The 6,147-nt window shown below is 40.8% G+C and overlaps 1 long non-coding RNA gene across 1 annotated transcript; it reads left to right on the top strand.

The window, feature by feature from the left end:
* The first annotated feature begins 4,534 nt into the window (after nucleotides 1-4,534).
* On the top strand, nucleotides 4,535-5,471 carry LOC146310347 (uncharacterized). The gene is made up of 3 exons (XR_014772450.1): nucleotides 4,535-4,965; nucleotides 5,129-5,227; nucleotides 5,370-5,471. It is a non-coding gene; the product is annotated as an uncharacterized LOC146310347 (long non-coding RNA).
* The last annotated feature ends 676 nt before the right edge of the window (nucleotides 5,472-6,147 follow it).

Raw genomic sequence — 6,147 nt, 5'->3', positions numbered from 1 at the left:
GCCTCACTGCTTGGTCCCCGATACCTTATATAAGATGAGTTACCTAGGAAATGCTGCTCAGTTACAATCGTACTTTTTTTTTCTGTTGTATATGAAGATATTCATGTTTTCCTTGTTATGAATGTTTTCATCTCTGCACAGTCTCAGTCATAAAATTCATCTGTTTGTATTGTCTTCTGTTATTCTCTTATTCTGTCTGCTGCTATGTGTTCCTGTTGTGTCACTAAGTCAAGGCTGTCAGCTTTTGTTTTGACACCAACTACATTGTGCTGGGAAAAAAAAAATCCTCTGCAGCACTGAACAGTTTTTTACCTGCAAAAATTCTAGTTATGAGTCTACTTTATTGGGACATTATAGATGGATTTCCAAAGCTGAAGTCTGAAATCAGTCAGAAAACAACATATTTGCCTTCTGTTCTTATTAAAATTGTGATTAAAACTAATAAAAAAAAAATCTAACTAAACTGAATCAGAAAAAGTTGATGGAAATAGATAAGTTCCAAAAAGATTCCCCAGTTCCCCAAAAGACTTTTTACAGTCATTTAAGATTGTTTGTGCCCTTTTCCAAAAAACATGAATTAACCATTAATGGGAGATGGAAACACTCGGACAGAAGAAGAAGTTGATGAAGAAGAGGCTGCCACTGCCGACTGTCCTATGAAAAAATTCCACTAGCTATTGACAAAACCGTGCATAGACTAATTTTTTAGTTCCAAGCCAGTTGATAGAAATGCAGCTAAGTCATTTTCTTTTCTGGTGACATTTCAAAAGTCATTCATTTGATATTTAATGGCTAATCTTGCAAACTATTTAAGTCTGACATATTTTCATATGCATCCATCATACACATCTGAAATGAGGATACTTGGTTGGTACATGGCTTTTCTTTATACAAATCACCTCTGTCCAACATTATAGTAAGATTTTTTTGTCTCTTCGACTCATTTGTCAAATGTTCAGACCTGGCCCTGGTGGGGTGAGTGCAGTTCGTGTTGTATTTATTTATTTGAGATGAAAATGTGTGCATCTCTAGCTGTAGTTATATTAACCAGAACCTCAGTAAGAGGGTTAAAGGAATGATAGATGAAAGGACTAAATGATGTTTGAGGAAATAATAACAGCAATATGCAGTATTTTTCCTTCCTTCCTCTTCATTCTCATTCACCTCATGCACCTTCTCATCATCTTCTCTTGCCCCACCCCTGACCCCCCCACCCTCAATAAGGTGGGAACATCCTGCTGAAACTGCAATTACTGCAGGAGATTAAATTAAGATGGGGGTGGAATGGTGGGGTGGGTGCTTAAGTGTATAAAACATGCACAAACAAAAAATGCATCTGGCTGTGAATAAAACTGTTCTTTTCATTTCAAATAACTTGAAGTCTTCAGTCCCCCTCCCTCCATCCATCCCTTCTCAGCCCCCTCTTCCCTGACTAAATGAAGGCTAAACAAACCCCATAAAATGTCAGCTCTCTTCCACACAATGCAGCTTGAGTGTTTATGAGCAGGCTAATTAAATGTTGAGGCTGTAATTACAACAGCAGCAGAAGAGTGAGACAAAGAGCATAGGGCAGCACAGGAGAATAGGAGGTGTTATCTCTCAGTGAGGGGGCCATAAGGCTGTGGCATGAGGGTTCCTCATTTTATGGCCTGTGCGACTGAGAGAGTTCAGAGGAGTCAGGCTAGTAAGCATGTCTGTCACAGCAGAAGGATCAATGTGACGAGGCTGGTGTGTTTGTCTCAGAGGATGAAGACAACCAGTGAACCTTTTGTCTGCTCCTCTCTTAGTGGACCTTGTTGTCTGTTAGGAAACCACACTAATTACTTCCACAGGAGACAGGATGTCTCACTTCACAGTATCAACACTGTGTTGGTGAGCATAAACAGCAAAGAGCAGGGTCTGAACCTGTGCAGGGATTTCCCTTTGGTCCAAGTCCAACACCTCAAAATGCTGCAAATATGTGGAATAAACATGTTTAACCTTTTCTTTTTTTCCAAATCATGGAATATATTTCTCTGTATCTATCATCTATGTCTGTCTGTTTTTCTGTCAGCAGATACACTTACATGCACACAAAGCACATAAAGAACAACATTCCAGCCAGCCTGGATCCTCACCAGTTTGCATTCAGAGCCAACAGATCTACAGACTTACTTGCCTTGAAGAAAACAACATATACATCAGAATGCTGGTTATTGATTTCAGCACAGCATTCAACACACTCACCCCCATGAAGCTGGCAAACTCAACACTCTGAGCCTGAATGCCACACTCTGCAACTTAGACTTCCTCACAAACACACCCCAGATAATTTGGACTGTCTATCGGTCTGTGAGGAGCTGCCCGACATAGGGCAGGGTGAGGCTGCAGTATGATAATCAATTACCCCAAAACGATGTACATTTGACAGTTATTTATGATGTTATAACATTAGCATGTCCACAGCCAAAACTCGTCTACAACTAATTGCAATGTGTTTTCTCAGGTTTGAAGTTAAGTTCTTGTAGGCTGAAATGTTGACATGTTTACAACTGTTCTTTTTTGTAGTCTGTAAGGTAGTTATAGTCTGAATGTGAGGCCAAGGGTGTTCTGCCTCTTCTGGTTTCAAATCACATGCTGTTTCTGCCACTGTTGTCTTCCACTCCCATTCTTGTATGTGCTCCGGTGCAGTCACTTTGCTTCTGTGCAGGGCTGCAGAGAGTTTTGTGTGTGGTCATGTGACTGCCTGGCTCTGTTTGATTGGTGAAACAAGGTAATGTTACAGAGCCTTTGGCACAAGTCTCTCAAAACAAAACAAACAGACCGTTCATTGAATAAAGATTGAATAAAGGGTTAAAAAAAAATCTAAGTAATGGAGTAAAAGTAGCATTTCTTCTATGTTGCATTAAAACTACCTTTACAAGTACAATTTACCATTAAAGTAAATGTAAAGCTTTACCTCTGGTGAATATACAAACAGATTTCACTCTGTGGTGCACTCTGAATGGTTGAGGACGTGGTCTGGATCTCCATTTGGAAGTTCCCCGTGCAGAACCAAGTGCATATAAGTGCTGGTTTGGGGTTAAGTGTAAAAATGCATATCAAAGTGAAATGTGGTACTGGAGGCCTCATGAAATGAACTGAAATCAAAACCACATGATGCTACAAGTGTGTATTGAAGTGATATAAAAGCTCATGTCTCATGTGCTGAGGTAAACTGATGAAAATGGATAATAGTGTTAAAGTATTGGAATTGGAATCTACAACTTGAGTAAAGTTTAGTTTGGTGTGAACACAAACAAGGACCATCCACAGGACTTTGTTGATAGTGGTAGTTGTGAAACCATATTAGCAATCTACAATATATATTTATGCAAGATCTGATAACCACAGTGACACATATGCACAAGAGCCTGTGAGTAGCTTAATTTTCCCTGATATAGAAAGGGTAAAGCCAGTCTCATTTCACCAAATGGCGTATGAATAACATGCCAAGATCTGAAGTCATTTTGTGTGTTATCACAAGGCCTCTTTTGCTTTTTCATATCATTTCATGTCATTTAGTCTGCATTTAATATGCAGAGATGGCAGGTATGCATGAATGTCATAGAGAAGAAAATAGAAGACATATGCTGCCTGGCCAAAAAAAAGTCACACACTGTGATATTTCATTGGACTTCCTTTAGCTTTGATTACAGCACACATTCATCATGGCATACTTGCAATAAGCTTATGCAGCGTTACAACATTTATTTCTGTCCAGAGTACAAGAGTTTGTATTGATGATGTTGGACTATTGAGAGTTGGACCCCTGCGTAAAGTCTTCTCCAGCACATCCCAAAGATTCTCAATGGGGTTAAGGTCTGGACTCTGTGGTGTTCAATCCATGTGTGAAAATGATGTCTCATGGTCTCTGAACCACTCTTTCACTATTTGAGCCCAGTGAATCCTGGCATTGTCTTGGAATATGCCCGTGCCATCAGGGAAGAAAAAATCCATTGACCTGCTCATTCACAGGGGTGGGGCGTGCCAACAGGCAAACCAGGCATTTGCCTGGGGCCCCGGCTTTTAGGGGGGCCCGCTAGCTGCATGCGGTGCGGCGCGCAGCGGGCAATCGCCAGCAGCCTCGCTCCGCCAGCCGCTCCGGCAGAGCGAGCTTCGAGCCGGTGCGGCAGGGGAGATGCTCACCGGGCCGCGCACAGCTCACGGCCCGGCGCGTGCACGCGCCTCCATGCGTGTCGCCAAGTGCTAATACATGTTCTGCACAGAAACGACAACAATGGGCATTTACGATGCAATTATGAAACGACGACGTAGCAAACCCCCTTGGGGGCCCCCCGCACGGCCCTATCTGCCTTCAGCGCTGTATGCGTCAATCAGCGTGAGCCGCGAGGTTTGTTTGTTTATCGGCCACAGAGTTTTTTTGCTTGAGAAAGACAAGATGAAGAGGACTTATCCCAGTGGGGCAGAAAAGAAAAAGCAGAGGAAGGAAAAGGAGGAAAAAAGAAAGAGAGATAGTGGTAAGTGCATTGTTATGATCTACTTACTGACTGTTGTCACGGACTTCATAAGGACTAATAAGCTAACAACTAAGCTATGACGAATGCTTAACAGGACACAACAACATTGAAGATAGCTAGCAGGAGTTGATGTGCTACTCCAGTCTCAACCAGCAGAAAATAACAAAAAGTCTTGTGAGGCAGACAGTCTAATAATAATAGTTATAATGATGATAATAATACTAAAGTACACCTTGTATGAAAAGCTTTGCATAATGATGAGATAAACTTGAGAGTGCCCAGAGGGGGAAATTTGTGTTGGGCAGTACATATGATATGTGCACTTACTACATGTTGAACTTCTTTATGAATATATGTTTCACTCTGTTTCACTCTTATCTCTCCTCGGGATCATTATTAACTTTTTTAAAACCTACAAATCCAGGGAAATATAATGTTCCCCCTCACATTCCTGATGATGAAAACTGTAAGTTCATTATTCCACATTAACTGATACTATGTTATGCCCTCTAAACATTCTTCATGGCAGAAGCATAAAGTTGTAGTAATAGAAAGTACTGTGCACATACATAATCATATGCCTGCCCTTAAAGATTCTTATATGCCCCGTTGTTCTTTTTTGGGTTCAGTTCCATCAACATCCACCTCCAGCAGCACAGCAGTTTCCCAACCTCCTGCACAGGAAGATCCAACAGATGATCAAAGATCAATTTCAACTGCAGATGACTGTAAGTTCAATAGTTTTTACTTCCATAGAGAACATATAACAACAACAATAATAATAACTCCAACAAGAATTGGTGCAATTAGTCAATGCTAGTTAAAGATTATTGATAACAAATATGCCCTGTTGATCTTTTTTGGGTTCAGTTCCATCAACATCCACCTCCAGCCGCACAGCAGTTTCCCAACCTCCTGCACAGGAAGATCCAACAGATGATCAAAGATCAATTTCAACTGCGGATACAGATGACTGTAAGTTCAATAGTTTTTACTTCCATAGAGAACATATAACAACGACAATAATAACAACAACAACAAGAATTGGTGTAATTAGCCAATGCTAGTTAAAGATTATTTATAACAAATATGGCCTGTTGTTTTTTTTCTCTTTTTTGTTATTAGTTCCATCAAGACCCGAAGGTGAAGAGTTGATCTCAGCGGACCCTGCACAATGGCCAAGCATCCTAAGCCATACCAAACTGTGCCAACTAGTAACAAGGGGGCCCATACAGGTGAAAGATATGGCGTTCCCCCAGAATACAGACAAAACTCCACGTAGATTCAAAAAGGAATACTAAGATATGACCATGAAAAATGGTGACAAAATACAGCGAAGATGGCTTATGCAGTCAGCACAGACTCAGTCTTCTGCTTTGCATGCAAGCTTTTTGGAAAACTGGACAATTCACTTACCAAAGGGGGATTTAGGAATTGGAAAAACATAGCTGGTCATTTAAAGGAACATGAGCATTCAAAGGCACATCATACCAATATGATGAGTTGGCAGGAACTCAACACGAGGCTCAAAACTAAAACCGCCATTGATCAGATGAACTAGGATTTGATGCATCTGGAGGTAGAGCACTGGAGAGGTGTAATACACAGAGTCATTGCCATCATATGCCATTTAGCTGAAAGAAATCAG

This window comes from Lutjanus erythropterus, chromosome 19 (assembly GCF_056507025.1).
Source record: "Lutjanus erythropterus isolate fLutEry1 chromosome 19, fLutEry1.hap2, whole genome shotgun sequence".
Classification (NCBI taxonomy): Eukaryota; Metazoa; Chordata; class Actinopteri; order Lutjaniformes; family Lutjanidae; genus Lutjanus; species Lutjanus erythropterus.
The sequence above is the reverse complement of the archived record's forward strand: the minus strand, read 5'-3'. Positions and strand labels throughout refer to the sequence as shown.